Genomic DNA, 11236 nt, shown 5'->3' with positions numbered 1-11236 from the left:
TAGGAATATTCACACCTGGGACTGGCTTCAGGTCCTTATTTCTTGGTAACATTTTTTACTTTCTCCAAGGTACGTGAGAGAAGACAATTGGGTTTGGAATATCTGCAGCTGATGTATTGATCTATAGTTATAAATTGCTGAACAAGCCTATTTAGAAGCCAAATTGTGAGTTACTTATAAGTGTTTAATCAAGCAAGACTTTGGTTGTGCCAGACTGGGTTCTCAATAACACCAGAGTAAAGCTGAAGTCATTGGAGTTATTTTGGCTTCATCCCTGAGATCAGAATTTCCTCCACTGTGAACTTTGTCTGAGTAAAGACAGAGTAAGAACTGTCCACCCCACTGTACCAGTTTTGCAGTGTCATATAATTGAGTCATATGTTCAAAACAGTGCTGAGAATCACCTCTGAGCAGGGCCAGCATAAAGCCTTCTCCACTGCCTCCCTCACCTCATTGTTGTCTCCGTGTTTGTTTGCACAACTAGTTTTGCCTATATTAAACCGACCTCTAGCTCAATCTCAGGTCCGGATCACATGGTGGCTGTCTTTTTATTCCGTGGTGCCTCCCACGATAAATCCAATCATTTATAGCATGACGAACGAGGATATCAATGCTGCCCAGAGGAAAATGATTGGGTCCAGTCTATTATCCAAAATAGAAAATGGCCATCTTTCTCCCAGGACCATCGTCTCATTCTGTGTTTCTTTATAAATATAATCAACTGTTGACATCATTGTTTCCATGAGAACATAACATTCAATCCATTTATGCACACTGACGTATTAACACTTGTAAATATCTCGAAAAACTCCACTCAGATCCATGGAGTTACTATGAATTTTCACCTATATAAATAAGATCAAAATCTATCTATCTGTCTAGCTAAGAACATAAGGATGACCATACTGGGTCAGACTAATGGTCCATCTAGCCCATTATCCTGTCTACACACAGTGGCCAGTGTCAGATGCTTCAGAGAGAATGAACAGAAAAGGACAATTATTGAGTGACCCATCCCGTGTTGTCCAATCCCAGCATCTGGCAGTGAGAGGCTTAGGGACACCCAGAGCACAGGGTTGCATCCCTGATCTTCTTGGTTAATAGCCATTGACAGACCTATCCTCCATGAACTTATTGCTGCCTAGTTAACCATCCATCCCCGTACATAACTCTCTATCTATTGATCGATCGATCAGTCTGAGGCTCTTGTATTGCCACCCATCACCACGGTATCAAAGCACTTTCCACATAAAATCAATTACCATATCAAATTCACTAGTGGACTTCATGGGGTCTCTGTCTCTGTCTCTTCTCCTTTTTTCATGGTGGGGAGTAAAATTCTGCTCCCACCACGTCCCTGAGGCCAGAGGATCTCTCTGTCCCCACTACCGACCCAGGGCTGGAAGAGCTGTCAGCCTCCGCCATGGCCATGGGGCTCAAGGTAATCAGCCACTGCCTCCAGAGGCAGAGCTCTTTTGCTATAATGAACCTCTGGCTTTAAGGCTCAAATGGCTTGGATCCCCAGGGGTTCGTTATATATATATATATATATATATCTTTTCTTGGTTGGTTGATTTGTTTCTTTGTTCCAGATCTTTTTGGTTGGTGGGGGTTTGGGAGGGCGAGGTATGTTTGATTAGATGGGAGTATCCATTTGATGTTGTCATAACTATAAAGGGAAGGGTAACAGCTCTCCTGTGTACAGTACTATAAAATCCCTCCTTTTACTTGTAAAGGGTTAAGAAGCTCAGGTAACCTGGCTGACACCTGACCCGAAGGACCAATAAGGGGACAAGATACTTTCAAATCTTGGTGGGGGGAAGGCTTTTGTTTGTGCTCTTTGTTTTGGGGGTTGTTCGCTCTTGGGACAAAGAGGGACCAGACATCAATCCAGGCTCTCCAAATCTTTCTGAACAAGTCTCTCATATTTCAAACTTGTAATTAAACAGCCAGGCAAGGCGTGTTAGTTTATCTTTGTTTCCTCAACTTGTAAATGTACTTTTTGCTAGAGTGTTTATCTCTGTTTGCTGTACTTTGAACCTAAGTCTAGTGGGGGGTCCTCTGAGCATTTTAAGTTTGATTACCCTGTAAAGTTATTTTCCATCCTGATTTTACAGAGATTATTTTTACCTTTTTCTTTAATTAAAAGCCTTCTTTTTAAGAACCTGATTGATTTTTCCTTGTTTTTACATCCAAGGGGGTTGTATTTGATCCACCAGGAGTTGGTGGGAAGAAGGAGGGGGGATGGTTAATTTCTCCTTGTTTTAAGATCCAAGGGGTTTGGATCTGTATTCACCAGGGAATTGGTGAAGAGTCTCTCAAGGCTACGCAGAGAAGGGAATTAGCTTTGGAAGTGCTGGCAGAGGACCAGATCTAAGCTGGTAGTTAATCTTAGAAGTTTTCATGCAGGCCCCCACATTTGTACCCTAAAGTTCAAAGTGGCGAAGCAGCCTTGACAGATGTCATCAAGTATTGGATACTACCAGATTGGGCCCTGGACCGAGCACACACCTATATTCCCCTGAAAAAACAACAAGGAGTCTGGTGGCACCTTAAAGACTAACAGATTTATTTGGGCATAAGCTTTCGTGGGTAAAAACCTCACTTCTTCAGATGCATAGAGTGAAAGTTACTGATGCAGGCACTATATACTGACATATGGAGAGCAGTGAGTTACTTCACAAGTGGAGAACCAGTGTTGACAGGGCCAATTCAATCAGGGTGGATGCAGTCCACTCCCAATAATAGATGAGGAAGTGTCAATTCCAGGAGAGGAAAAGCTGCTTCTGTAATGAGCCAGCCACTCCCAGTCCCTATTCAAGCCCAGATTAATGGTGTTAAATTTGCAAATGAATTTTAGTTCTGCTGTTTCTCTTTGAAGTCTTTTTCTGAAGTTTTTTTGTTCAACGATAGTGACTTTTAAATCTGTAATAGAATGACCAGGGAGATTGAAGTGTTCACTTACTGGCTAATGTATGTTACCATTCCTGATGTCCGATTTGTGTCCATTTAATCTTTTATGGAGGGACTGTCCGGTTTAGCCAATGTACATAGCAGAGGGGCATTGCTGGCACATGATGGCATATATAACATTAGTGGATGTGCAGGTGAATGAGCCCTTGATGGTGTGGCTGATGTGGTTGGGTCCTCTGATGGTGTCGCCAGAGTAGATATGGGGACAGAGTAAGCAACGCGGTTTGCTATAGGGATTGGTTCCTGGGTTGGTGTTTCTGTGGTGTGGTGTGTAGTTGCTGATGAGTATTTGCTTCAGGTTGGGGGGTTGTCTGTAAGCGAGGACTGGCCTGCCTCCCAAGGTCTGTGAGAGTGAAGGATCATTTTCCAGGATAGGTTGTAGATCGTGGATAATGTGCTGGAGAGGTTTTAGCTGGGGGCTGTATGTGATGGCCAGTGGTGTTCTGTTATTGTCCTTGTTGGGCCTGTCCTGTAGTAGGTGATTTCTTGGTACCCGTCTTGCTCTGTCAATCTGTTTCCTCACTTCTCCAGGTGGGTATTGTAGTTTTATGAATTCTTGATAAAGATCTTGTAGGTGTTTGTCTCTGTCTTAGGGGTTGGAGCAAATTCGATTGTTTCTTAGGGCTTGGCTGTAGACAATGGATCGTGTGATGTGTCTTGGATGGAAGCTGGAGGCATGTAGGTACGTATAGCGGTCAGTAGGTTTCCGGTATAGGGTAGTGTTTATGTGACCATCGCTTATTTGCACTGTAGTGTCCAGGAAGTGGTTCTCTTGTGTGGACTGGTCCAGGCTGAGGTTGATGGTGGGGTGGAAATTGTTGAAGTCCAGGTGGAATTCTTCAAGGGCTTCCTTTCCTTTCCATGTAGCTGTCAAGGCTGGATCCCCACTTTGAACTTTAGGGTACAAATGTAGGGGCCTGCATGAAAACTTCTAAGCTTAACTACCAGCTTAGCTCTGGTTCCACTGCCACCATTTCAATTTTTCCCTCCCTGGGAAGCCTTGAAAAACCTTCACCAACTCCCTGGTGAATACAGATCCAAACCCCTTCAACTACTGGTGAATACAGATCCAACCCCCTTGGATCTAAAACAAGGAGAAATTAACCATTCCCCTCCTTCCTCTCACCAACTTCTGGTGAATCAAGATCCAAACCCCTTGGATCTTAAAACAAGGAAATATCAATCAGGTTCTTAAAAAGAAGGCTTTTAATTTAAGAAAAAAGTAAAAATTATCTTTGTAAAATTAGTATGGAAATTAACCTTACAGGGTAATCAAACTTAAAGAGCTCAGAGGACTCCCCTCTAGTCTCAGGTTCAAAGTACAGCAACCAAAGATAAACACTCTAGTAAAAGGTACATTTACAAGTTGAGAAAACAAAGGAAAACTAACATGCCTTGCCTGGCTATTTACTTACAAGTTTGAAATAGAATAGACTTGTTTAGAAAGATGGGGAGAACCTGGATTGATGTCTGGTCCCTCTCAGTCCCGAGAACGAACACACTCCCAAAACAAAGAACACAAACAAAAGCCTCCCCCCCCCCAAGATTTGAAAGTATCTTGTCCCCTTATTGGTCCTTTAGGTCAGATGCCAGCCAGGTTACCTGAGCTTCTTAACCCTTTACAGGGAAAAGGATTTTGGAGTCTCTGGCCAGGAGGGATTTTATAGTACTGTACACAGCTGTTACCCTTCCCTTTATAGTTATGACAGTAGCGCAAGTAGAGGAGGGGCACTAGGGGACGAGAGCTGAGGAAGCATTGTTCTAAGTCAGCCACAGACTTCAAAGAGAAACAGCAGAACTAAAATTCATTTGCAAATTTAACACCATTAATCTGGGCTTGAATAGGGACTGGGAGTGGCTGGCTCATTACAGAAGCAGGCACCTAACCACCTTTGAAAAACGGGCCTTAGGTGATGAAGTGCAGGTTTCTATACTGGGAAATGATACCCTCGTATGCAGCTGTGGTTCATTGACTCATGGTCTTTGATACCCACGACAGATCATAGAATCACAGAAATGCCCAGGCTAGGAGGCACCGGAAGCCTAGGGGAATCGGGTGCATGGCTATTTGAAAATCCCATTTTAAATTCCTGGAAAAGATAGTCCTCCCTTTTAAAGAACATGCCCATATCTGTGCTGAATCCGCAGCGAGTGCCAGCCCATCTAATAGAGAAAAGTGAACTCCTGTCTTTTGTAGGTATATTATAGAATCACAGAACCATAGAAATGTGGGGCTGAAAAGGACCTTGAAAAGCTGAGGCAGGACCTAGTAAACCTAGACCAGCCCTGACAGGTGTGTGTCCAACCTGTTCTTCAAAAAACCTCCAGTGATGGGGATTCCACAACCTGCCTTGGCAGCCTATTCCCGAGTTTAACTGTCCTTAGAGTTAGAAAACTTTTCCTAATCTCTAACCTAAATATCCCTTTTTGCAGACTGGGCCCAGTATTTCTTGTCCTATCTTCTATGGAGATGGAGGACAGTTGATCATGATCCTCTTTATAACAGCCCATAACATATTCGAAGACTGTTATCAGGACCCCACTCAGACTTCTTTTCTCTTCCCAGTAGGGCAACTGCTATTGAGGATATGATCAAAGAGCAGCAAAATCCCTTGTGTCATATGCTAAACCATATGATGGGACACAAAAACAATAAGGCTCAGAACTTCAAATCTTTGAAAATTCCCTTCAATGGGCACTGGACATCCAATTCACCTTGGCAGCTTTTACCAAGGCCAGTGCTGGATTCTCCATCTTTTGATGTCTTTAGATCAAGACTGAATGCCCTTCTGGAACCTGAAAAAAGCAAAAGAGGGTCCTCTGGCACCTTTAAGACTGACAGAAGTATTGGAGCATAAGCTTTCGTGGGTAAAAACCTCACTTCTTCAGAGTTCGTCAAACATAAGTTATTGGGCTCAAGACAGGGGTAAATGGCCTGTGATCTATAGGAAGTCAGAAGACTCAGACTGGATCATCTAATGGTCCCTTCTGGCCTTAAATCCTATGAATATTCTGCAAAAGTTTCCATTGATGGGACCTATGGTCCAACCCCCCTAGGGACCTTTAAAATTCTAGACTAAAGCCTGCTTTCAGTCTCTTTTTAGTTTGGTCCTTAATTCAGAGCTCTGGAGAACTAAATTCTTCCTTTCACCTATAAAGCAAGGGCACTTGGCCAAGGCAGTGTGTCTAACACCTAACCTGGATGCCTCATGTCTAGGGAGAAGACAGGAGGTTGGTCTAAGACCAGACCTGTGATTTTCTAAGAGGCCTAAGGAGTCAAACACAAGTTCCCATGGACTCCTTTAACTCCATTAGACCCTACTCCAGAAGGGAGCCACGATGTTCACTGTTGGACAATATACCCACCGTTAGTGCCTCTGGGACAGAATGCAGGAGATCCAGTTGGTTGGAACATATTCTTGGTAGAGGAAATTTCTAGGAAGGCGCACAGAAGCTGTTTGAGAATGGTGAGCATGGTGGGTAGCTGGCCATTCATTTGGTTTTAAACTGGATAATCCCCTTTTCGTGTAGGTTGTCCCCTGTCTGGTTCTGAGACAAAACCAGATGTGGTTTTGTCCATTATCAAGGATGAGGGACGCATGCAAGGTCACACTGACAGGCAGGGCCATGAGGAAGGGGCGGGGCCACAGCTTTCCCAGAAGTACCAGTATGTCAAGTGTGATGTTGCTTTATAGAAATAATAAACCCCATAATGCTTTATATGCTTAGGAGTGTAAATATAACATGACTGGAATAGGTTTTATGTTAGATTGCCATGTAACATATCTCTACAAAAGTTATGATCTACTGGATATATTCACCCTATTTACATGCATGTATTATCTCTGTATTCAAAGTTATGAATATTGGCTATGTACTTGTTTGATTTTAAATAGCCTCAGTGAAGCAGTTGGTCAGCTTCTGGAGAAAAGACTATTCTCAGTAAGATGATGGCAATCCACATCTGAGTTTCCTAGTTATGTGGTATCGTCTGGTAAAGTTCTGAGTCATGCATGGACCTGTGACTTGTCCATGGGATTCCAAAACTTCATCTTGTTGCTTGACTCTGCATAGGAGAGGAGAAGAGGTTTTCACACACAAGAGAAATTCTATTAAAGCCCCTAGAAACTCCTCCATTCTGTCTTCAATTGGCTCAAGAGATAGCTTCTCCATTCCCAAATGATACCTGAAAGAAACTGGAACAAAGGATAGTAACCACAGGGGTGTGAGTAATTGCTGGACCCAGACTAGAAATAGGCTAGTCTGTAAAAGAAACTTACTGGAACATCTCTGAGGGTGAGATTTCATCTGGAATCACTTGTATTAGGCTTAGACTTGCGTGTTTTGTTCTATTTTGCTTGGTAATTCACTTTGTTGTGACTGTTATTACTTGGAACCACTTAAATCCTACTTTTTGTTTTTAATAAAATCACTTTTGACTTGTTAATTAGCCCAGAGTATGTATTAATACCTGGGGGGAGGGGCAAACAGATGTGCATATGTCTCAATATGCGTTATAAAGGGTGAACAATTTATGAGTTTATCCTATATAAACTTTATACAGGGTAAAACGGATTTATTTGGGGATTGCACCCCATTCGGAGTTGGGTATCTGAGTGTTGGAGACAGGAACACTTCTTAAGCTGTTTTCAGTTAAGCCTTGAGCCTTTGGCGGACGTGGTTCAGACATGGGTCTGTCTTTGAAGCAGACAAGCATGTCTGGCTCAAACCAGGCAAGACACTGAAGTCCCAAACTGGCAGGGAAGACAGGGTCAAAAGTAGTCCAGGCACAACAGGTGGCAGTTCCCAAGGGGGTTTCTGCGATCCAACCCGTCAGATCCGGTATTCTGGGAATGCCTCAGTGGCCAACCTAATCGAGGGAAGATCTGGGAAACATTTTTCTAAGCCTGTGGCAGATTGTTTAACTCAGCTAAAAACATAGCAGCATCTGTCATGAACAGGTTGAGGAAACCATTTTCCATTGACAAGTTACTTTGACCAGCTCTACCAACCTGAGCTGAGAGCAACACACACATCCCTGACCATGCCACGCATCATCGGTCACCAGGGTGCAGAAAGACTAGGAATTTTGCATGTCTGAGATGATCCGGGAATAAACCTGCTCCTCCTCTCACTAAAGAATTCTTCCCCTCTTAGGTCTCACTCCTACTGATCTTCTACAGCAGCTTGGTAGGCAATATCAGTCTGTGATTAGTGCAGGAATACGGTCCCCTGAAGTTCTCAGGCCACTTCTGCGTATGTGAGGGTCACCATCTAATCTTGTCTGGCACCCGGGGGACTCAATCAGAGACATCCAGAGTATGAGCTTCTACAGCTTGAGCTGAACAGCCAGGCTGCTTGACAGCCATGGGAACAGCCCCCTATCCTCTAGGTGGGGCACAGAGGGGCCTCAAAACACACACTGCTCATAGGCGGTATTTATGCAGCAACAGTGCGTGGCTGCAGAGGTCAAGGGCTTCATCTGAGCTTGAGTCACCTCCCTCTGCCAGAAGGACAGGGCGTGACAGACAGTTGTACTAATGCAACGCTATGTAATCAACTGGAGTTTATTCTCTGTGTGGCCCCCTCTCCTCTTCCCTGTCCATGCACATTCATAAAGCCACAGAGTCATAGAGTTCAAGTCCAGAAGGGATGACCCGATCTTCCAGTCTGACCTGCTGTACGCTAACACCATCTGGCACCCGCACAACAAATGCAACAACTGAAATTAGACCGAAGCATCACAGCACTGAGGAGACTAGACGGTTCTGCGCACCCGGCAGAGAATAGGAGAGACAGAGGGGCACCAGTGCCCAAAGCCCCCGCAATGGCAGGGAAATGATTGAGATACACACAGAAAATCCTGGTGCACACGCTGCAGGGGAAAGCAAACCCCCCCACCAAGTTCCCTGCCAATCTGACCGGGGGGAAATTCCTTCCTGACCCCGACATGGTGATCATTAGACCCTGATCATGTGGGCAAGAACCAACTAGCCAAGCATCCGAGAGAGAGAGAGAGAGAGAGAGAGAGAGAGAGAGAGAGAGAGAGAGAGAATGTCTCAGTGCCATCTCAGAGCCCTGGCACATCCACCCAATGTCCCAACTCCAGCCAGGGCTGCCTGATGCTTCAGAGATTAAAAAAAAGCCCTCCCAGAATACACTGGGTCGGGGGGAGGAATCCCTTCCTGACCCCTGCCAGGGGCCAGATGAAACCCTGAAACATAAGCATTTAGGAGCATAAGACATAGGCCGCAAGTGAGCCCCAGGGCTGCTGAGCCCTGCCCCACACCATCACAAGCAGCTGCGTCATACAATCCCACTCAGATATGTGTCCAGCTCTATCTTCAAACTAATTCAGTTATTTGCCCCCCACAACTCCTAATGGGAGGCTGCTCCAGAGACTCGTCCCATTGGTGGTTAGAAACCTCACTGTAATTTCTAGCCAGTCTCTCCATCTCTCACAGTCCTGAATGTACAGTGAGCCAGGCTAACACAGTCTGGGTCCTTGTCCCCCTCCAGTGGTTAGGCCTCATATGGTGGTTTATAAGACCATGGGCCCAGTCCCCAGCTGGTGGTAATGGATATACAGCTCCATTGGAGGCAGTAGGACAGATCCACAGATGCTGTAAATTGCTTTAGCGCCACCAGAGTCAATGGAATTACACGGATGTGTTGAGGATCTACCCCAAATGTTTTCTCTCACCTACCCCAGTCTTACTCCAGTCTGAGTCCTTTAGTTCCAATGAAGCCACTCCTGATTTATACACACAAATAAGCAAGACAACTCCCATCATTGTTTTCAGTGGCCACGGAATGGGTGCAAGTGACCAAGCAGTATAACAGGTATTGTTTTGGCACAGAATAAAAGTCTGATTCCTCTCGTGCACACATTTTACACCCATTTAACTCAACAATTGGCCCAGATTTTCGATGGGTGTAAATCACGGCAGTGGCAGTGACATCATCAGAGTTAATCTGGATTTGCATTGGTGCAACTGAGATCAGAATCAGACCTGTTTGTGTGCAAGCTGTGTGGTCATGGAAATAATTGACATTAATGAACAGATACTAAGTGAGGAAACTTTAATTAGAGAATGATACAAAATTAATTCTTGGTGAATTACCTACACCCAGTCAGTCTCCTCAAGGCAGCTTTCATCTCCTTGTTCCTCATGCTGTAGATAATGGGATTCATGATTGGTGGCAATACGGAATAGAGAACAGCCGCCACAAGATTCAGAGCAGATGGGGAGCTGGAGATGGGTTTCAGGTAGGCAAAGGAGGCAGTGCAGACAAACAAGAAGACCACAGTGAGGTGAGGAACGCAGGTGGAGAAGGCTTTATGCCGGCGCTGCTCAGAGGGGATTCTGAGCACTGATTTGAAGATCTGAACGTATGACACAATGATAAAAACAAAGCAGCCTAAGACTAAACACACACTAAAGGCAAGAACCCCAACTTCACTCAGATATGAGTCAAAGCAAGCGAGCTTGAGTAGCTGGGGGATTTCACAGAAGAACTGATCCACCATGTTGCCTCCACAGAAGGTCAATGCAAATGTGTTCCCAGTGTGTAGCACAGAGTAGAGAAGCCCACTGATCCAGGCACCAGTTGCCATTTGGACACAAGCTCTGCTGTTCATTAGTGCAGTGGTTGGCAGAAGGTGACATACCGGTCGTATGCCATGACGGTGAGAAGGGAAAAATCCGCTCCCACCCAGAAGAAGTAGAAAAAGACTTGTGCCACACATCCAGCATAGGAAATGGACCTGGTGTTCATGAGGGAGTTGGCCATGGATTTGGGGACTATGACAGAGATGGAGCCAAGGTCCAGGATGGATAGATTCATCAGGAAGAAGTACATGGGGGTGTGAAGGTTGTGGTCGAAGGCTATGGCCATGAATATAAGAAGATTCCCCATCAGAGCTGCCAGGTAAATCATTAGAAACCCCACAACGTGCAAAATCTTCAGCTCCTGAACTTCAGAGAATCCCAGTAGAAGGAACTCCATCACGGTGGTTCGGTTGGACATTTTCTTTCTCCGGACATCATTTGATGGCTGCAGAGGGACGGACAAGAGCAAGGGCCTGGATTAGATCAGTTAAATAACTCTCCCTTTGTGAAAACCACCTTAATTTCCTTCAGTCAGACACTTAGCTTGTGAAGATTGGTGTAATATGGGAATGAGGATAGGGGAAAAAAAAGACTGACTCGAATGGATTACTCCTGATTTACACTGGTGTGAGAGAAGGTAGAATCAGCTC

The 11236-nt window shown here is 44.8% G+C and overlaps 1 pseudogene; it reads right to left on the bottom strand.

Annotated features, from left to right (window-relative positions):
• Positions 1-10093: 10093 nt before the first annotated feature.
• Positions 10094-11026, bottom strand: LOC135974616 (olfactory receptor 14A16-like; annotated as a pseudogene).
• Positions 11027-11236: the final 210 nt, after the last annotated feature.

Source organism: Chrysemys picta, chromosome 12 (assembly GCF_011386835.1).
Source record: "Chrysemys picta bellii isolate R12L10 chromosome 12, ASM1138683v2, whole genome shotgun sequence".
Lineage (NCBI taxonomy): Eukaryota > Metazoa > Chordata > Testudines > Emydidae > Chrysemys > Chrysemys picta.
The sequence above is the reverse complement of the archived record's forward strand: the minus strand, read 5'-3'. Positions and strand labels throughout refer to the sequence as shown.